At 48.3% G+C, this 22,954-nt stretch overlaps 1 protein-coding gene across 1 annotated transcript in view; it reads left to right on the forward strand.

Moving 5' to 3' along the window:
• LOC119437249 (nose resistant to fluoxetine protein 6) overlaps nucleotides 1–22,954 on the forward strand; it is a 192,620-nt gene that overhangs the window by 166,780 nt on the left and 2,886 nt on the right. The gene's annotated exons all lie outside the window — the stretch shown is intronic.

A 22,954-nucleotide genomic window follows, 5' to 3' on the forward strand; every position in this document is an offset into this window, starting at 1 on the left:
TCTGAGGATGGCAGCTGTTTCGAGATATGCGCCGTCAAACTTGCGTAAAAAGGCACTCTTCTTCCACTTACTTTTTTAAGAAAACGCTGTTTTATGCATTGAAGCCCTAAAGTAACTCGAACGTCAATGCATACTTATCGGACACTTTGAAAGTTAATATTGGGGCAAGTAAAAGATTCCCTGGGGGTCAAAAGTAATCTAGAGTGTCCCGCCCTACGGCGTGCCTCAATCAAATCGCGGATTTGGCACACAAAACCTAAGAATTCAATTCGAAGTTGATATCTCGTAACTGGCGCAGCCTTGAAAATTCATTCAAAGTCGATATGCCTTGCACACTCGCTACCTACAATTCCTGGGTTGAAATATGGGCAGTAAAGTAATTACTTTAAGAAGTTGATAATATTATTTATGTTAAGTATTCAATTAAGCATTTTGATTTCTCATAGACGTAATGGCCACCTCATCGAGTAATTTAGATCAAGGGTTAGAATTGTGCTGTCTGCCACGGGTACATTTTCAAAATTTGGTGGAGCTAAAGAAAACAAAAACTGTATATAGGCGCATTGGGTTTCACTGTCAAAGGGATGTAGAACCCGCTTCGCTCGCTTTGTTCGTATTTTCAGGCTTAATTTTTGAACCATCTTGAGCGTTAAACGACTTGAAAATATGTCTCAATCATCGCGGCTAAGACAGAATGTGTCACGGCTCGTCGAAAAGGCGCCCCGTTCTTGGCTATGGCCTTGTGGAAAGCGGGAACAAAGAACAGTGTCACGTCTCTGAAGCTGTCGTTGGCGCTGTTTTTTTTTTTGTTTGTTTGTTTTTTAAAAAAATTCAGGACTGCCACGCACGATAAACTACAAGTTCTGAAGTGAGTTTCTAACGACTGGTCAAATGGGCAGAGGTGCTCATGGAACTACACACACCGTCTGCAAAGCAGGGGCGCGATCTTGTACGCGTTCCAAAATGGAGCGGAGGCGTTCCGTTCCATCGAGCCGCACACGATTGGTCAATTTGAACGTCGCGGTTGAAATTGACCAATCGTGTGCGGCTCGATGGAACGGAACGCCTCCGTTCCATTTTGGAACGCGTACAAGATCGCGCCCCAGGTTACCGAGATGACAAGACAAGCGAAACGAAACCGGTTGGCATGGTACCGGCAGCCAGTTACAGCATGCAGTCACGGGAATGGGGATAAGAAATTAACCTATCGCCTCCACATTAAACGTTGCTGTGAGCAGATGAACGGTAAAGCGGCAAAACAACAGCGCCCGCGCCGTTCTCTCGCTCTCAGCGATATTCCTTCGTGCACAAACGCATAGAACCTAATCGCGGAATTTACGAATTGTCTCTGTCGGAAATACTGCATTTGCCGCAGAAGCTTGATTGTGGTCGACCGTATAACAGCGGCACGTGCTACACCCATTCAACACGTATCAACACGTAATAGTAATCCAGTTGTCAGTGACCGTGCCAACAGCCATTTTCGTGCATTTATTAAAACATAATAATAACAAAAAGCGCAGGCTTATCGTCTCCAAGCTGCACAGTGGACTATGGGGGAAACGGGGGCGCTGGATTAATTTTCACCACCTGGGATTTTTTATACGGCACCACAAGAAAAATCCGCAAGCGTTATTGCATACCACCCCCATCGAAGTACGCCTGTCGTCACCGGGAATTCAAACCAGGGGCGCTATAACGTAAAATGATTCCAAACTGTTTTGATTCCAAACTCCTGACGTCAAATTTACGTAACCACCGACGCAAGCATCGGGCGGTGATCCGCAGCATTGTCTGAACAACCCAATCAAACACTCTCCTCGTTTATGCGAGGTCACCTTCGTTCGCTTTCAAAACCAATAACATTGTCTACACTCAGCGGTTTTTCTTATCTAATTGCCCGACAAGAGGCGAGGAACACGCTGTGGCGAAGATGGTTGCGATGGGGCCGAGCCAGCACAGTGAAAATAGATAACCGCATGAAGAGGGTGGTGCCGGCTTCTCCGATTGGTCCACTTCGCCCTACTTAGCTTGCGGTGGCTGGTCGAAAATCGCGGCGGTGTGCAACGGAAGGATAAGAAGGCCGCTAAAACAGAGCCTCAGCAAGGAAGAGTCGGCAGGGCGATGTCGTATGCGTGCCGAAAGGGCTCGATAACGTTTTACTGCCACGCAAAAAAGGTTTATCACGCGCAAATAAATACATGCTCACCGGCAGGTGCGAGTAGCGAGGGCCTGAGCGATTGGCGGGCAGCCATCTTCCATTCCTTTCGGAACGGGGCAGTCTGTGGCTATTCAGAAAAATTTTCAGTTTTGTTCGGCGTATTAATGCATTTTTTTCGCGACACGTCACTTTGACGTGGTGAGTTTTCGCGGTTTTGTGACGTCGCGTGACAGACAGGCGAAGTAGGCGTAGCCACAATACATTGGAACAATAGCAGAGGGCTAATGGTGATAAGGCGTCGAATCAGGAATGATTATTTTTTGTGTGGTTCAATCATGCATAATCAATGTGTACACGTTATATCAGATGGGGAGCTATCGCGGTTTTCGTGACGTCGCGTGACAGACAGGCGAAGTTGGGAGTGGCATGAAAATGTTTTGACCAATCGTGGAGGCTGATTGCAGAAATTGGAATCAAAACAGTTTGGAATCATTTTACGTTATAGTGCTCCAGCACCTTAGTTATTTTGGCACTTCTGTCTTGTTGTAATAATCAGTATTCATGTGTTTGTGTTGCCATGACTCCATTTAATAGGGGCTGCGGGCTCGTCAAGTTGCCAAATGACAGCTTTTAATCACCGCTCTACCTTCTGTTTACTGAAATGGACGGAAATAAAATGATTTATTGATTGACCTCGTGCTCAGCAGAAGAACGCCATAGCCGCTGACTCACCACGGCGGGTGTCCATTTATTAGCTTGATTAGTACGTCGCATAATTTCTCAGGGTGCTACTGTTATGAGTTGCTGCGGGTGAAGCAAATGAAAAGGCATCGCAACGGTTCATTGCTGCTTGACGTCGCGGTGCTCAACCCCCGTATTAAGATATGCGTCTTAACTTGAAGCCTATGCTTGACTTGGTCTACATATGCCTGGCGTTAACGTGCCGAGGACGTTCATTGCGTTTCCTTCGGCATGTTCACGACAGGCGTCACTTATACCAAGTCGAAAATGGACTTCGAGGTAATATGCGTTCCTGAATACCAGGGTAAGTTGTACTCAAAGGCGTAAAAGGGGTGAAACTGCGTCTACTACTTCTCGCTCTTCGCGTACGTATATTTGGGACAGCATTTTCCGTCTTTGGGGATGAACCGCGTAACTTACCCGTAAGTCCCACCGCATTGCAGCTCAGATCTACATATACACCAGCGCTCTACGCACTCACTAGCAGCAGGTCGGTATTCTACTGCACGAACCAAAACAAAACAAACAAAAAAAAAACAAATCACCGACGATTACGATACTCCCTAATGCGAAATTTGAGCGCAGCTGTATACGTGTTTTCATTTCGCGACATATTGGCTGGCACGGATAATGTGTCTCGGGCAGCACGTTGCAAACGGGGCGAAGTGTGGCGCGACTGCCTCGCTATTCCGGAGATCGCGAGAGGCAGCGCGTGAGTGACGCACGGGCGCGATTCGCAACAGCCACAGCCGACAAATCTGCGCGACTATTGTGACTCCCTCTCGTGGCGATCGTCACCGCACTACGCTTTTCTTCTCACGCTTTCGCCATACCACCCTCCTCCGCTTTCCGCCTTCATGGTTCCGCTGCACCCTTCTCTCCGCTTTCCTCCTCGCGTATTTTATCCCCCGCTGCGATCCGCGTTCGCTTTCACCTTTCGTTGTGCTCGTTCGCTCGCATACGCCACCGCCGCTCGCCGCAGGAACTGGGGAGCTGCGCTCTCAAATGCGCGGCATGAGGGATTCTGTTCGCCAGCGTTTCCACAGCGCCGCTTGGACAGCGCAGCAGGCCCACAGCGAAAGCGTGTCAAAGCCAAAGACGGCGTGTCGCCCCTCTCCATCGCTGTTTCACCTCCTTCACGTAGGCCATTCGTTTCAAGAGCAACTGCGTGCACGTCATTGGGTTTTGCGCAGTTTACACTTCACGAAAAGCTCTTCCACCGTAATCAGATGTGGAAATTCTAGTGGCTTCGTGAGTGAACCCCAGATGGAGAACGCAGACGAGTGCGTGCAACAGACGCTCAATCACCGTGAAACTGCGGAAGTGAGGAAGCAGCCACGTTTTTCGTGTGAATAACTTATTAATCACTATACCTTTGCATGGCATGTTCATCCTTTTTTTTATTAGTGAGGTTTAGAAATAGGGGACCCAACCCAAGCTTAGCGAACACAGTCTGCCGGGCATGCAAAAACACACAAAGGGCCTACAATGGGGTTTGTGTTTCGGTGTTTGCTAAGCCGCCTGGACACACTGTTTCTAAATTCTTTCTGTATCACAGGATCAAATCCCGGCCGCGACGGCCGCATTTCGAGGGGGGGGGGGGACGAAATGCAAAAAACACCCATGTCACGTGTATTGGGGGCACGTTAAAGATCTGGTGGTCAAAATTAATCCGGAGCCCCCCACGTAAAACCCCACAACTCAGTTCAATTATTAAGGCGAAAGCCTTATTTGTCTCATGGTGAGGTCTCCTTCAAGGCCGTATAAAAACCGCGTCGTCGACACGAAATGGTCCTTTTAGGATAAGGAGCGATAATGCGCACAACACCACGATTAAGGGTGGAAGAATGATTAGCAAGTGAACTGAAGTGATAATGGGTATACAGAGAGGTGAATGAGGAGAATTAAGAGTGAATTGATGGCGAATTGAAGGGGTTATTGGGTGATAGGAGTCAAACGAAAGGTAATGATGAGATAGAGTGAGCTAAGATAATGAAGAGTAAATGAGAGTCAATTAAGAGTGAATGAAGGTTAATCAAGTGGTGACGGGGTCAATCAAGAGTGATAAAAATGGGAAATTTGGAGCAATAGAGCAAACCAAGTGTGATGGAAGTAAACCTGAAATGGAGGTAGAGTGAATGAAGATAAACGAAGCAGTGGTAGGGTGAATCAATAGTGAAGGAAGTGTGAATTAAGAGTGAATCAAGGGGTTATAGAGTGGTGGAGTGACTTGCAAAAAGTATATGTGAGATTTGAGGGTCCAAGTAAGAGTGGCTCAGCAAAAAAAAAGTGCTGACTCACGGTTTGAGTTTGGTGAATCATAGGAAGAATGACTTGCCAAACACATTATGACTTGCAAAAATGACTGCCATTTGGGGTTTCAGAGTGACGACGACTCAGCGAAAAAAGTGGTCGTCGTGTCAGTGAGTTAGCGGCGCTCGGGGTTTCGCTTTCAAGCCGTCTTATAGTTGTAGCATAAGGGATCCCTAATAATTTTTCTTTCTGTGGAACTACGCCCAAATCAGAGCAAGAGCTTAATGCAAGAACGCAAGAAAAAGGTTTTTGCCTCGCGCACATTTCGGCACGTGTTCATTCCATATACGCCGCAAACCTATCAGAAACGCGCGCATGCACACGCACGCACACACGCACACACACGCACATACGCACACACACACACACACACGCACACACAGACGCACATGCGCGCGCGAGCACACACAGACGAACATGCGCGCGCAAGCACACACAGACGCACATGCGCGCGCAAGCACACACACACACGCACACACACGCACGCACGCACAGACACACACACACACACACACGCACACACACACACGCACACACACACACACGCACACGCACACACACACACTCGCGCGCGCGCGCGCGTCTTTGTCTTGCTCATATAAAAGGCAGGACAACAAGCATATATTCAGGTGTTGGTGTACACGCTTTCGGCAAGAGGAAGAAGGAGAAAGAAAGGGAGAAGGCTCGGATGTTAACCAGAACGGTGTCTACCCTACGCTGGGGGACGGGAAAGGCAGGTACTCATTATGAATGCATGGTATTTTATTACGCTTACGTAACAATGTTTACGTATGCCCGCCATTGTTACGCCTCGCTTTGTTCTTCTTGTTCATCTTCTCAGGCTCCCAAACTCCTGTCTTGCTTTGGGCGTCCTCGCTGACGCGGTCGAGAGAGAACCATTCCCGAATTTATCCTTACTTTCTCTTAAAAAACGAATAACAGCGCAAAGAACGGGACGTGCAGACTGATACAGACGAAGCGCTCCCCACATCGGCTAAGAGACGCCTGCTCCACCTGTTCCCCTTATAACCAAAACAATACAGCGTTTCGCCTTCGGTGTCCTTCCATGCAAACAACGTCATTATTCGCGCCGCTGGAACAGCCGCCTGCGAACAAAAGGCTGTCACGACCATTTGCTCTCATCCAAGCAACCAGCCAGTGGTTTCCTTGGCTGTCTCCGTCACTGCGAGTGACAGCATCCGACGCCTGACGAATCATCGCAGTTTGGTAACATAACAGCATGCGGGAGAAGAGATTTTCCCCCACCGCGGAGGAAATAAATAGACAATGTGTAACCGCAGTGTGTGGCGCCACCTAAAGCCACCCTGTTGGCACGCACCCTTGCGGACTAGTGCGCACGTGTTGTCGAGAGAAAGAGAGACAGACAGAGAGAGGGAGATTCTTAATGTCTGCGGGAGATCTTTGCCTTGGCACATGCCTAGTACGCTACGCCAGATGACGAAGTTGATGCATGAAATTATCCACTCAAACACAGTAGACACGAACAGGCACATGCGCTAACAAGAAACTATAGGGTATCATGGTTCAGGCTCGTGCCCCGTGTGATGACTGATAGCAGCTCCGCTGCTCGCCAAGCACTAGCAGCATTGCTTCCAGGTCCAAGAATACGTTGGCACTCAAAGGAATTTCCAAGTAAATTTAAAGCGGATTTGAGGACTGCTTTCGCGGCCCCAAAGCGCGTGCAAACCGTATTGGAAAACCCGATCTCCGGTATCCTAAGAACCCGACATGAAAGATGTAGAATCCTATATAAAAAACCCGTTTTTCCCATACTACATACCATGTTATTGAATGTAGGTGTGATGGGGAATGCGGGCATTTTTATGCATAGGGAACGCAGAAAGCATTACGTAAGTGATCTTGCGTATTTCTCACTCTACACAATCTTCATCTTTCTGGGGTTTTACGTGACAAAACCAGTTCTGATTATGAGGCACGCCGTAGTGGAGGGCTCCGGATTAATTTTGACCACCTGGGGTTCTTTAACGTGCACTACAACGCAAGCACACGGGCGTTTTTGCATTTCACTCTATACGCAATAGCGATCGTGTCGATTATTGGTGGCCGTGAGTTGCCTGAGAAAAGAGCTAACTTTCCCTGGAGGGGAGCAGGTGAGGCCGAGATGACCGCTCTGAACGGTCGATCTCAGGCCATCGCACCGTGCGATTCGAGAACGCGTCGCGAGAGGGCGCAAAGTGCGAAAGCAGCAGTGGCGTCGTTCGACCACGCCGAGAGACCCGCTCGAGAAATGCCGGCGGCTCCATTGCTGTCGCGAAACAACAAAGAAAACTGCGACAAAAGCTAAACCAAACGCAGAATGATCGTGCGGTAAGAGGCAGCCGCGACCACGGCACCGCGACACTGAAACGACCTCTGCCATCTTGTTCCCTTCTCCGTCCCGTCTCGAGGCCGTTCTTTCCTTCCTGAAAACGAGGGGGCACGGAAGAATGTACAAGAGGAAAACGCTTCATAACGTTTTTCATACAAAACGCATTTGTCCCGTCGCACGTTCTTTCCCGGCCTTTATTTTTGTGTGTGCGTGCGTGTATGTTATAAGCGTTTTTTGGAGCGGAAAGAAAACTCGTGATCGGCTTGACAAGCGAAGCCGCGGGTGCATAAGAGCGCCCACTTGGTTGACAGAGTGCCGTTACTTTTTCCTCGCAATCTATTATTTCTCCCTTCGCATGCTCGCGCAGTATGCGTCGGTGTCCCTTGTGTTCTATCGTTTTCTTTTTCAATCTCCACTCCTTTCCTTCACGCATGTCTTGCTTGCGTCACTTGCTTGACAGCAGATAAGAATCGCAAATGACGCGCAATGTGCGGGAAAGAAAACATAAACACAAGCAGCTACGAGAGCTTTTGCCCCCCCCGCTCCTAGTACTAAAAAAAGAAAACTTTAACCACGAAAGAGACGAGCTAAGTTTCATGTAAGCGCAACAAATTAAGACGCGTTTCCTCGCCGTTGCGTATGTGATCAAAACATTTTTTTTTCTTACATCTAGTTTCTAGACTCGCTCTGAAGTGACTAGGCTCAGGGTCCGTGGCGCGAAATGTGTACATACATGCGCGGACAGAAATATGCGCTGTCAGAGCGATGTTACGTATGAACGGGGGATCAAAGTAAACGCACGGGCGCCAAGTTGCGAAATATGCATGTAGATCCAAGGGCCCAAACATAATGCGCAGGAATCGACAACGAAACCATAAACGAAGAAGCAAAACTGGGCAAATCTAGACAAGCTATGTATACATGGAAGTGAGAATGTCCTTAGGTTGCTCACTTCACCAGCTGAAACAGCGATATGAAAAAAAAAAAAATTGAGAACGGTGCAGGAAAGCCTTTCTGACGAATGATCCGAGAAATGCAAACGCGGAAATATACGGGTAAGGCGCCCGGGCATTAGGGGACCGTTGTCATGAACGGTCCGTACGTCGAGCGGGGGCGCACCAAGGGGCACCAGCGAAATACGTCGAGCGCGACAGGAGCAAGGCGAGTTCAAGAAAATCGAGAAAGAAAATGAGGAAAATGAAGACTGTTGCCGCATAAAGCAACTAATGATGAAACGTGGCCGGGGGTCGGCGGTGGCGAAGGGTTGTGGAAGAAAATGCGCATCTCGTTTGCATGTGTTCTTCGTCGGTCGGTCGGTTTTATTTCAAACCATGGAGCGCTCGCGGGGGAGGCAGCGCCGACAACGCGCCAGCGAAAAACGTCAAGCTCATCGCTCAGCGTCGTTCCTCATTCAACCGCGCACACATACACGTACGCTGAAGAAAAGAAAGGCGAAAAAAAACAAAAAAACATATAAATTAAGAACGAAGAGCTAAGGATAAGACAGTGAACCGCTGGTCCTATAGTCCGAGATTTGCGTATACGGCAATGCGGCGACGTTAAGCTTTGCCGCGGCACTGCTCTGCTCAGCAGGAAAGACGCATACGGCCCAAGAAGTGACAGAGGAATGATTGTCGAGCGAAAGGAATGGTACGCCGGCGCGAAAATCCCGAGGGCCCGAAACACCTCGTGCCAAAATAAAACTACGCGAGCAAGGAAACGGGGCAGGCAAAAGAAGTAGTGAGGATGCCAAAAAAAAAAAACAAAAAAAATGGTACTACATTGAGAAAGAGGGGCGAATGAAGCAGTACCGCATGCATGTACGACATCAGGAAACGGCGTTCTAGGGGGAAAAAATAAAGGAACAAAGGAAACTAGCTGCTCTGCTCAGAGCGCCTATTTGACATGCATAGAAGTGGCAATAGAAAGAGCAAATGAAATGGCGGCAAAGCAATACTTTATTCGCCGCAAGTGAGCCGAGCTCGTGCAGCTTGCGCCGGTGTCAGCAAGGGCACCAGCCAGGCTGGCGAAGCCAGGGTGCGTTGATTGGCAAAAAAAAAAAAAAAAAAAACGTATTCCGCTGTAAATAGGTGACCTTCATGGTGGCGAATCTGTTGGCGTCGTTGACGTCACAGACCTCGCGTTGACTTATGCGATACGCCTTTTCAAATCACGGTTTCATCGCAATTGCGTTTCACAGCTGATGACCCGTGCACATGTGACTTTATTGGGAGCTGTGAGTCCTTCTCCCTTCCGCCTACTCGTAAGGCATAAGATGGACCGAGGCCTATATGGGAAAGTCGGTAATTGGAAGGCTGATCGCGCTAAGTATGGCTCAGAATGAAAGCTTCACATATAAAGCTCCGCAGCAGGTAAATCAGCAAAACACTGAATTAGTGTTTAGTCTGATAAACTGTTCTCCTTAAAGTTTATTTTCGTTATTTCGTTAAAAGCAAGAGGTTCATTTCTGTGAAGAGAAAGAGGAAGGCCAAACTTCTATTATTTAAATTCCGCGCCCGAAACACCATAACTGGCACGTCCAGTGTAACGGCCAGGATTTCAATTTATATACTCGTATTTTGGCCGTTGTGAAGCAGTCAAAGTTCTCGAAACTTTCTAAGTTGAGTCTTAGGAAGTGTCAATGTGGTCCGTCTTTACTGATGAACAATTTGCGTCACAATCCACGATGTCACTACAGGCTGGTGCGGGGATTTGAAGGCGCCGTTGTCACCCATCCTTAATTTTAAAAATCGATTCCTGTTAATTTGACCTCAGTTAATTTGACATTTCACTTAAATAGAACGCACTGGAAGGTTCCGATCACAAAGCATACATTACTCTCGAAGGAAAATTTGCTTAGTTTGAACGCGAAAGCATGTTTCTTCGGTCACTTCGACCGGCGCCAGCACGCCCTTATGCATGCAGTGGTCACTAAAAGCGGGAAAACACAAGACATTCATCTGACAGCGCTATTGCTTCCCCAAGCGATGACAGCGGAGGCTGCAACCTGTCCTACAGTGATGATGACGACTTGCGCTGTGCCCTGGGCGGTGTCCTTGTTTAGCCATTTTTGTCAAGCGCCGATGATAAAGTTGAGGTGCGTTAGCCATTGGCCAACGACGACATGTACAGTTACTGTAACACCGTATTGAAGTAATCTGTCGATAACGACAGAATACTTCAAACGATAAAAAAGGATTTGAATCCGGTTCATTGTGCCACCCTTTGGAATTCGATCTTGCGGATAATTCGACCAATATTCGCGGTTCCGCGAGGGTCGAATTAACGGGAGTCGACTGTAGCGTATTTTCTTGCTTACCGGCCCTCTTCTCAAGGTGTAGAGTGGCTTTTCTTATTTTTCTATTGTTGAAGGGTAATTTACTAATACAGCTGAATTTGCTTTCATCTTTAGTGTCCGTGATGGCTAGAAATGCGGTACATGAGCGGCGCGATCCACTAGTAGCCACCTCTCGGTGCGCGTCCGCTCGACGCTACGTAATTGAACGTGCATCGCAGTTAAAACATCCATTTTCCCCCAAAACGCTGTTTTACACTAGCATTTCATTGATAAAGAAAAAAAAATTATTTGAGAACATATCCAGGAAGCTTGAACTCGATGGTAATGAAGCTCTTGGTTCCTGAGCAGTTTTATTATTTCGCCGTCACGATGGCACTACGTAAATGCATGCAGAACTGGACAAGGGTAAGCGTGGAATTTCAAACAGGCAGACAAAGAATTTTATTGAAGGTCCCGAGAAGCTCCGTTGCCCCCTCTCAGAGAAAAAGTACAATACATTACTACTAGAAGCGGTCATTCTCGTAAGGCTGCTACAAAGTTGCTTCACACTGACTTATGCATCTGCCATAGCGTTCTGAAGCGTGCCACAGGCGACAAGGAAAAAGTTCCGCACACTATAAGTAACAGCGTCTTCGTAGACGCAAGAAGTCATCGGAGCTAGCATGCGGGGCCGCCTTACAGCCTCAAACCCGTAGTGTAGAACGACGCTCCTCTCGACGCTTCATCTCGACTCCGAAAAGTGGATGGCAGCGCCGCCCTGCGAATGAAGTGGTCACTGCGCTTCAATGGCATTCCTCGGCAATGTCCGAGCGTGGACATGTGCTTTCGACGTCTACTCGACTGCGCTGAAGTGAATGTATGTTTTTAACACCACTTCTCGTCGTAGGAATCGACGAGGATCGTTGCCATTGAAGAGCAGCGCCTTCTTTACTCGAGCGGTGGCGCTATCCTTCACTCAGCAGAATCGGAAGGTGAGCTTCGAGTCGAGGCCCCGTTTGTGAATATGGCGCTTAGTCCGTTAAAGAACCTCTTGCGCCCTATACAGCGAGCTCTGCAGGCAGTACGACAAGTAGAGTGCCTCACACCACCACATACCTGGCAGTATGGGCAGGTCGACAATGTCGTCAGTCCTATACTTCCACGAGGACCAGTTGGCGAGGACCAACTTGCGTATACATGATGCAGTAGGGAAAGCTTCTGCTTTATCGAAGTCTTTGGTCAAGCAGGACCCTTCAGATGGAGACAATAACAAGCCTAAATATTTCCGGACAGCGTAAATTTCGTAATTTTGTTGGCTAATTCTCGAGTTTCAATGCTACTCAACTATAAAAAAAGAAAGAGACAACGCGTTCATGACTTGCCACCGGCGTACGTAATACTTCATTTTTAGATAATATCGACATTTTTTCTTTCAGAGCTCCAAATGATTCACTTAAAAATTGGTTGCGGTGATTAAACTGGTATACATGAAGTAATCCACTTTACTTACACACCATACAAGAGTTTTCAGCGAACTGTTTCTCTTAGTGTCCATATCGCTCCCTCCAGCTCGTTAGTCGAATCCACGGAGTAAGGGCGCGTTCACACTGAGACATTCGGCGTCTGGAGCGGCGCGGAACCCAGTTCGGCGGCGGCGAGATCCGCCGGAATAGCGCTTTCCGCGCCGATCGCTCCTGGACCGATTTTTGCGGCAGCTGCCGCCGGATTCCCTCACCGCGGGCCAATCGGAGCGCGAGTGAGAAATTCGAAAGATGGCGGCCAAGTCCGACGCGCTCGTCATGTCGCAGTCTTCAAGGCTCGTAGCGACATCGGAAATGCTCATCGAATAGGTGCGTGCCCACCCCATCGTTTTCGACAAGCACCATGTGAAGCACAACGGGACCTGACAAAGTGGCGTGACCCAGCTTCTCGCGGTCTTGCAGGACGAACCCCCCGCCACCGCTGGCGTCGTTGCTTTGGCGAATGCTTCTACGCGTCGTGCATCGCCAGTAAGGTGTATGCCAGCAGGCTTAGCATCATCGTCGTTGCAAGCAGTGACGAAGAGCCGCAAAATAAAAACATGCCAACTCTACACGAGAGGAGATAAGTGCGTAGTTTCAATAGAGTGTATATAAAGGCGGAGTGAGTCCAGCGAACGCCTTGGCAAGCACCCATAGGCTGAGGAGAGCTCACAGGCTGAGTAGCTGTCGTCTGCTCGACGCACCGTCTTTGTTGCGTCGTTCGCATCGTTTCTGTCACGCTTTCTCCATTTAGTGGACTGCATTTTGTTGACAAAATCACTGTTTCTATCACCGAGTATGAAAACTAGATGCAGCAGAGTGAAACGCCTGTCAAAGCTCCATGCTGCTGCGGGGTAGCGTCTGCGACGCCACAAGGCGTCTGGCCGACGTTCCGGCGGCGCGGTAGGCAAGCAGTATGAACGACGCGAATTTCGGCGGCAGGAGAAATCCGTTCGCTGTAGACGCCGGATTCGCCAGTGTGAACGTGCCCTAAGATAAACAGGAGCGCCGACTCCGCCGCCGCGCAACGCATTCGCTCGGGACAAACCGTGCAACGCAAATTATACATCGCGTAGCGCCATCTGTCGAGGCGCGTGGAAAACACTCAAAAGCTTGCTTCCATGTAAGCATTCGCTGAGTGGCGGAGACCGGCGGCGACGGCGGCTCAGAACGGGCAGCGCGGTACCCGCAGAGCGTGTCGTCTGCTACAAATATGGACCCTCGGCCGTCTCAATTTAACAGCAATCAAACACAAAAAAATATATGCGCATAAAAAATAAAAGTGCAAATAAACACGTGGTAGAGCTTTTATGCACGCATACGAAACATTTTTAGATGTATTTAGAGGAAACAGATGATAAATTATGCTGTACAAAAAGACACAACAGAAGTACTTGTCTTTCTCTCCTCTACGTCTGCGCGGAAGCGAAGGTACGGTGGCTAGATGGGTAGGTGTGGCGACCGAGCATAGTTCCCCACTTCTCCGCATCATGACGCAGAACTGGCGCTGCGGACAGTATAACGGTTCAGCCGCGCGCAGCGTCGGCTGCGCAGTGTAGACGAGCAGCATGTTTGATAGTATCGCTGCCTCTGCTCTAGGTTTGAAGTACGCGTTTTGAGCAGTGTAGCAAAGCCAGAATAGGGAATTAGTTACTGTCGTCTACTCAGAAGACACGATATGCTCAAGTCAATTTTCTAGCTTGGCGATTGGTCACACTTATTGGTATAAATGCGGCGGCCCTCAAGCCCATTGCATTAAATACGTAGATGCATTTTTTCCATGCATAAAACATTACTTCAGTGGTTTTATACAGTATATGGAAACGTGTTTACATGATATTTAGTAAGTTTCAATGTTTCAATTTCGAGAAATCCAGCTATTGTGTTTATATCGCTGCCTCAGTTACGGTATTTAAATTGTTACGAGACAGATTGTGTTGGTAAGTGCATATGGTTCACTGTTTGGTTGCAATAAAATAAAGCAATACGTCTTGGGCTAGATTCGTGAATATATTTAAAATACAAGAAACGCTCTCGTAACTTGAGTCAGCAGACGCACCAACACAGATAGCCTAGCGCCAGCAAGGTCGCAACGTTGGTCCACCACATCAAAACATTATTCATAGCACAAGCCTTCGCTTCAGGTGATTCCTCTTCTCCCTGTTGCTTTCGCGCGCCATGTTCTTGCCCTTGACAAGAAAGTATAAAGGCGTGTAATTGAATAAAACTTCCCAACATCGTTTGTGAGCTCTTTCTTGTGGCGCTCACAGCCGATCAAATTCTCAGTATTCAGCTGCAGAAAGGATGCAAAGTCAGCGATACTGTTCCTTCGTAACTCATTTAAACTGAAGCACAGCTTGAAGGTGTCTTCGAGCGATGCTAGCAGTTTTTTTGTGCTTCAAAAGGGAACAACAGCCCTGACCTAATCATTCTGTTGAATTCAGTAATGTCCCTGAGCAATCGGAGCACTTGGTTCTTTGTAGGAACTTCCTTGCTACATAGTTTGCTACATAGTTTGCTACATAGAATATAAGCCTATAGAGTCACTTTTCTTTTCCCTGTAGCAGCGCAGCAGTGCTCGATGTGGCAGGCGCTGAGCATCTCATGTGCGTCTTGCAAATTTCCGATGTCGAGGAGCTCATCGACCTACGCTTTTCGATGTACGGCTTGCTCATTAACGTCGCCGATACTGAGCAACCTACTGAGCAGCGCGGGGCGAACATTTCCGCTGTCAGACAGCAGAACATTTCCACTGTCTTTCTCACAAATTTAGAACTCGACTTGCAGTTCGGAGGGAAGCAGTAAGTCTCCTTGGTGGTTTTCTTTGGTGGCCGGAGCAATGCCGCCGCTAATCTCGCTGGTCATTTTTCCGACCTGAAACATTCCACATCGCTTAGGAACTTGCAAACCGTACGAGAGATGCGGAGCTCTTCTCCTTTGAAACTGACACAAACAGACGACATAGAACTATTCCAATACGGGCTTTATTTGTTTTTCTCGCTGCTAGCCCCTACATGTAGCAGAAGACGCGTGCTGCGGAACCGTTCTACTTACCGCAGCGCCAATTTTGCGTCATGACTCGGAGAATCGGTGAACTACGCTCCAAACGCGCCGGTCGGCACACCTACCCATCTAGCCACCGTAGCGAAGGTGCGAAATTTCGTCTTCCTCGCTTTGTTTACCATGTCTGCAGGATGTTTATTCATGCCTGACGGAACAAGGTATCTTGATACTTGTGCGTGAAGAGACTGAGCAACAGGACAGTGTTTTGTTCCCGGCTGTAAATCTGGTTATGGCAAAGGACTCGAAAAGTTTTCGCTCTTCGCTTCGCCATCTACTGCACCAGTGGCGTCAAAAAATTCCTGAAGGTAAGCGAGCGCTGTAAGCAATGGACAAAATATGTGCGCGACACTTCGAGAAGCAGCTTATTTTTGATAGTTACTTCAGCAAAGACAAAGGCGATGTCCTACTAGATGTAAAGAAAGTGCCTCGACTTCGAAGCGGAGCCGTTCCTTTAATTTGTTTAGGGAAGCCTGGCGTAGCTCGATGATGCTGAATCGCAGGAGGAACCAGAAGACGCCAATGCGGAAGGACGAGAGGAGCTCAATTTAAATTTGTCTACAACTACACACAGTGCAGGTGCCTTCTCTTGTCCAGAGACATGCCGTTATTTAGAGAGAGAGAAAGGGAAAGAAAGACAAGGAGGTTAGCCAGTGTAAATATCGGCTGGCTACCCTGTAAATTCTCAGCCTTGCCTCGAGATTATTCCCCCAGTTATGCAGACACATAATCAGAGCTTCTCTTGTGAATAATGAGCAGAAAACACTGGCAGGAATTCCCAATTATTATGTTTAATGAGAATGTGGCGATTCTGCTCGCAAGAGAACCGGGCGACACGAAAAGCACCGCGAGAAACAAAGAAGCAAGCGAAGCATCTTAGCACTTGATGCATGCTCACATAAAAAAGAGTGATAAACGTCAGCTTTTCCATAAAGCCTTCTTTTCGCTGTCGTCTGTCATTGCTTGAGACCACCCGAGCAGCCGTTGTATCGCCTTACCATTTGCTATAGTTTTTCTTTCCGTCTTAGTTTCCGTAATTTGTTTATTTTCTGTTCCTGTGCATTGTAAAGTTCCATTTAGGCCACCTGAGAAATGCCCTGCATTTGGCCTGTACAAAATAAATTAAATAACGTGATACATTACTTGTTTCTCCTGATAACGTCACTCCATGAACCGCAAGAGCTATGCGCGCTACAGGCGTCAGGGCGTGCGCGGAGCAGCTGACAAGCAGGTGCCGCGAGAGAGTCCTCGCGCCTTTGCTCCTTCGGTTTGTTGGGCCCGCCTCTCCGCTGCAGAGTTTGTCATCATTCGTAGCGCCGTCTGGCGAACACGCCGTGAAGCAGGAGCCGGCGTTTCAGAATGTGTCCCTTCCAGACGAGCGGAGTCGGCGCTCCTGTTTTATCTTACTCCGTGGTCGAATCTAATCTCTAAGACCTTGCTTCGCCGTATACGTCAGATGCCAGAAGTGACAAGGCAACGTCATCGACTCCATGTTTTGGGCAACACTCATTTCGAGAGGAACAGACGAAGGCTATAGATTTTTCAAAATTTAAGAGCATGTATATATATATATATATATACATACAACAAATATGCCTGCTTATTACTCGAGCAATTATTGGTTTCAATCCAAGCGTCGTAATCACCACGTCACATTTACTGTCTTTATTCATGGTAACTATTGCTCGGAACAAATGACTCTTGAATGTAGCATAATCAGACACTCGAGTTAATGACATGTCTTCTTGACTTGCACAATAGCACCTAAAAGTCCCTCCTCATCCCTGGAGCATGCCGCAGCCTTTTGAATTTTGGAATTACGCGTTTCAATGAAAGCACAAAAAAAACTAAGAAGTTCGCAGCTTCGTCGTAATAACGCTTGTTCTTATTTTTCTTTTTTAATTCTGTGATTCACTTTCTTGTATCTCTATTTTTTTCTTTAGCATAAAATTATTTATATGTGTGCGAGAACTCCGAACTCGTTAATTAACTTCATCATCATTGTCTCTTTCTAATAACCACCCGACGTTGGCCAATCTTCCATTGTGAGTATATGCTACACGAACACTTCTAGGTTAACTACAACAACAGCTCGCTTGCCACGGCGCCTAAAATAAAGGACTTGTTTAGTGTAGCGCGCTCACGCTGCTCTAAAGTTGAAACCTGTCGTGCTAGGGAAACTGAGTTCCGCGGTATGACCGAGAACAAAGTATCTGAACTCGCGTTTCGCAAGCCATCGTTTGACGCAAACGAAGTGCCTTGTGTTCAGCATTTGTTTTCCGTATTCTTGCTTTTCTGTCAATATGTCACAATTTTTCAGGAAGCGTGGTTGCCTGCATGCTCGACGGCATGGAAGTAAAGTCACCCACGCTCCCGTATGATTTTGCGGCATTTTCGTCGGAAGCCACGAGAACACGGGCAACCCTGTCGTATTATAGCGAGGCTATCCTGATAGACTCGTCCAAGAGTGATGGCAACTCCGGCGACGATTGCGCGACTGTCTTGAGCCAGAAAGCAAAGTGCAGGAGGCTCAGGGGCTCTCTGGACATGAACAAATCTACCGTGAGGGTCATGCGCAGTACTCCAAAGCACACTGCAACATGTTATTGGCTGCGCTCCCTCCGCCAACATGAGGGTCTTCAGCAGGCAGACGCTCTCTGTCGAGCTCGAGAAACTGCTGTGAAGCGTGATTGAAGATGCCCCAGTCAACACCCGGAAAAATGTCGTGGCCGTATACACGTTGCTCATGCGGCGGCGCAAGACTTCCTGAGCGCCGTCAACATGAGTGGTCGCGCCGTCATGAAAAAGCCGTGACAGGCGTCACCTGCGACATCGATGTGGCCATCGTTAATAATCTACTTACTCTGATTAAGGCAGCCAACGATGGACCTCAACTACCTTATCTATCTTGCCGTCCGCAATGCTCGTTGACTAAAGATCGTTTGTAAAGGGAGGTCGCGTGTCAAGGTGGTCCGCTTTTGACAAGATTGTAGCGATTTGGGCCTGTTGGTTGTACATCGGAAATAGTTTGAAGCCCAAAAAACACAGACACAAAAGAGCACATGAGACACAGACGAGCGCACGTCTGTGTCTCATGTGCTCTTTTGTGTCTGTGTTTCTTGCGCTTCAAAGTTTGACAAGATGTTTGGCTGTTTGTTCCGAAGTCGCTTCAGTGCAGTAAATATCTTAAGTTAGTCATATGGAGTGGCGTCTGCGGAAATACAACGACAGGAACCCGTTGTGCTACGCCGCATTCTACAGACAGCTGTCAGGCGCAAGTGTAACAATGTTCAAATTGTTATGGCCTTCACGACGCTTCACGAAAAGACTGCCCTCAGACTAAGCGGGAGCTTTCCTTCCCTTCTTGAAGAAAATGCTTAAGTACCGCTCGTCCGACCGAGAAGCCGCTGCTAACATCAGATGACCTGCTCGTCACAGGTGTGCCTCATGAAATTCTGCGCCCCGCATGCGTAACCTTCCTGACGCAACGCAACTTCCTGATGCTTCCGCTCCGCATATACTGACATACGTATCTCTCTAGAGCGCCGGCAACATAGCAGCTCATAATAACGCGTTAGATGCAGTATGGCCTCTACTGCCAGGGTTAATCTCTGCTTCTGAACTGCAACAAGGATAGGTGCAACTGCACTCCTCATATTCGTACAGGCAAATTAGCGGAGAGTGACCGACAAGTATTGGCGATGCCTAAGTCTTTCTAAATGATGTTGACATGATAGTGGGCAATATGAATAAGCAAACAGCTCGAAGCGCAGTGCAAACGCTGATTGCCCTTTGCCCGTGCTTGCGAACGCTACGTGTAGACGCCCTGGCTAGCCCATTTCGCTTTGTTGGGAAATGCCTAAAGTGTCGCTTTTCCAGTGGAATTACAAGAGACTTGAATCATTGATATGTTTTCACCAACCAATTTCTATACTTGTAATGTGCTAACCGTATGTATAAAACGCAATAAAGCTGCTTAGTTGCGAATCCTTCATTTTATCGACTTGTGTTAAAGCCAGCAAAGCGGCTGTCGAAATGCGCCCAAAACCCATGTGCATACATTTAATTTCCTGTGCAATCTCATGGTCATAATCAATGCGTGCGCCTCCGCATCACTAAGGACAAAATGACTGTCACGCTAACCGCAGCCTACCGCTACTATTGAAGTCAATTCAACGATTAACGACTCCAAGATATTGGAGGGCGACCTGTGGCCCTTTGAATGTAACTGGAGACCGGTTTCGATGCTCATTACTCACTTTGGGAGACTAGAATTGATTACAGAGACCAAAAGCTTGTGGAATTTGTTTCGGACACTAATTCATTATCATTAACAACGGCAGTCCAACGTAACTGCGCGTTTTGATTAAATGTAGCTGATTGGATTTGACTTTGATGTCATGATCTCTTGAGCAACGCGTTCGGTAGTTTTCTAATTTAGAGGCTCGCGACAGTCATCGCACAACCACCACCTTGATTACGATTGGACTGAGCACCTTTTACTTACTTAGATTTGGGTAAACCAATTGTTCCAGACGAAGGTGAAAGAGGCGTGTAGGCAAGGTCTGGCTTGCAGGTTCGAGGGAATGATTACAATTTGGCTGGAAGTGCCAATATACTCCTATACGTAAACAACAAAACGTGCGCATTTCGAACTCAAGCTTGAACGAATTGGAGTGACTCATCGGCCGGCCGAAAAGAGATACAGGCACACCAATTAAATTCCCGGTCTAAGATATGCCTGAGGTACGCGGAAAGAAACTCAAATTCCCCGGCCAGGCGACAGGACCAACGGTGGAAGGCGTTTTGTAATTCACTTAACTCTTGTTAGCTCCTGTCCGGCATAGGGGGGATAGTGCGCAGCCTTGGATCGTCTCCACAGCAACGACATACATTCTGTGCCTTGGCCTAGAGCACTGCACGGGCTCGGGCTTACCCGAAAGCCCGGGCCCGGCCCGGCCCGTGGGTCGGGCCGGGCCGGGTAGAACAGTTTTTTCACGGGCTCGGGCCGGGCTCGGGCACGGCGTGTGCTTTTTGACCCGGGCCCGGGCCGGGCTCGGGTTTTTTGACGCGGGCCCGGGCCGGGCTCGGGCTTTCTGGTGGTGTGCATGTAACGTGCAGCGAGTTATTCTCGGGCGTCTCAACTCTGAAAAACATTATTTTTCGGTCTCTGGCCGGGTTCGGGCCGGTTTCGAGTCTGGCTCGGGCCGGGCTCGGGCCTAAGGTAAAGGGGTGGCGGGCCGGGCCGGGCGGGTGACGTAGATTATTTCCGGGCCCGGGCCGGGCCCGGGTCTCGCCATAAATGTTTTGATCGGGCTCGGGCGGGCCGCCCAACGTAAAAACGGGCCCGGGCCGGGCCCGGGCTGAAAAAATCAGCCCGTGCAGTGCTCTACCTTGGCCCTCCCTGAAGCCCTTTCGTAGCTTGATGTAGCAGAAACATTGCGTTCAGATTATGGGTCCCTGTATGATTGTGGGTACATTTGTCTTTCTACCTTGAGGAACTCGATGCAGCTCTGGCTAGAGAAGGAGGTGCGCGCTCTCTTCCTCCAGCTCTCGCTGGATCACGTGACCTCCAATACTGGACGCACGGGAAGAGGGCGTACATTAGGCCACCATGCTTATCGGCTATCCCCCGCATGCTGGCCCTCGCACCCCCAGCATAGGCGCGTAAGTCACTCATTTTTCTGGGATTTGTCTTTTGTTTGGAACATCACGGCGACGAGGACGGCGAAAGTTTGCCTGGAGTGTCCGTATAACTGCTATGGTAATAATGGTGGGTTGGAGAGCATATACAGTAAGCATTACCAAGTCATGACCAGCAGCTTACCGCTATCATTGAAAAGAAAAGCACACAATGTTTCCGCTCTACCGGCGCTAGCATATGGGGCAGAAACTTAGAGGTTACGAAAGAATTTTGAGAAGGACCACGCAACCAGCGAAGGAACGAAAAATAATAGGCTTAACGTTAAGAGACAGGAAGGCAGCGGTGTAGATTAGAGAGCAAACGGAGTGCCGATATTTTCGTTGACATTAAGAGGAATAAATGAAGTTGGGTAGGACATGTATTGCGTAGGGCAGATAACCGGTCGTCTGTTAGAGTTATAGAAGGGGTGCCAAAAGAAGGGAAGCATAGTAGGGGACGGCAGTGAACTATGTGTTGTGAGGAAATTAGGAAATGCGCAGGCATAAGACAGTGTCAGCTGACACGAGACAAGGCTTATTGTAGATCACTGGGAGAGATCTTCTTCCTGCAGTGCACATAAAATAAGCTGATGATAATGGCACTTCAGGAGTGCCAAATTGATGGCTTCAATATCTACCCCGACGCCATGAGAGACTCTTAGTGAGGTGCAACCACAAGAACACCTGTATCGCCTTATCCCTGGTGCTTTTCTTATATGTGAAAAGCGCATATGATAATACCACGGACAAAGCCGTTCAGCATATTCTGGAGAATGTTGAAATTGGCGGATGAACGTTGTGGATTTGGAGGCACCCATCCTGGAGGTCTTTGTTTTTGTGCTGTGTACGGATGGTCGATCAGTTTAACATTGCACCTGCCGTAACGTCCCGTAGGACGGGGGACGTTGTTCAATCTTACAATCATTGGACTTTTCCAGCTTTCTATGTGGTTGTCAATAGGGAACGCAGGATAAAAGGCCGGGAGAGAACGGTTTATTTAGATGCTCAGGGTTACACATCCCTGAGCCGACTGCCCAAGGGAAGCGGACATGTAGAGGATAAAGAGGGCCGTTACGTCGCTTTCTGTTTACATTACGGGGCGGGAGCTGTGTCGCACGGAAACGTGACTATACACGTACTGGAGTTGACGGCGACCACAGAGCATATTTTTACAGCCGCGCCCTGATGTAAACATTGAGATGCCATGGCGTATATTACTTCACAGCCAAGGTATTAAACACGTACGCGATGCAGTTTTGCCGCAACTTAGATCAAGTTTCCAACACATATCACGGCGCCACTTTTAACCCGCCATAGTTGCTTAGTGGTTATGGTGTTGGGCTGCTAAGCACGAGGTCGTGGCATCAAATCCCGGCCACGGCAGCCGCATTTCGATCGGGGCGAAATGCAGAAAACACCTGTGTAATTTTATTTAGGTGCACGTTAAAGAACCCTAGGTAGTCCAAATTAATACGGAGTCCCTCACTACGGCATGTATCACAATCACATGGTGGTTTGGGCACGTAAAACCCCATAATCTAATTTTTTGAAGGTGGCACTTTTGATAGGCACCGCGAAGATGGTGCTGTGACACTTCCTGCAGCTATGTTAAAAGCGCGAACTGCAAGAAAGCTTCGCCATCTTGCGTTTAATGCACGGAACACCGTATTCATCCGATGAACTTCAAACATCGATTAAAAAGTATCTATCGTCATTACGATGGCAGTCACCATCCTCCATGAAATCTCTAAAGACTTTGCGCACAGTACTGCTGTGTCGGCTGAGGATCGAAGTAGCATTCACTAATTCATGTCGATATTGGATTGAAATGATTGACTCTCCCATGCGGG

The sequence above is a fragment of the Dermacentor silvarum genome, chromosome 1 (assembly GCF_013339745.2).
Source record: "Dermacentor silvarum isolate Dsil-2018 chromosome 1, BIME_Dsil_1.4, whole genome shotgun sequence".
NCBI classification, from domain to species: domain Eukaryota; kingdom Metazoa; phylum Arthropoda; class Arachnida; order Ixodida; family Ixodidae; genus Dermacentor; species Dermacentor silvarum.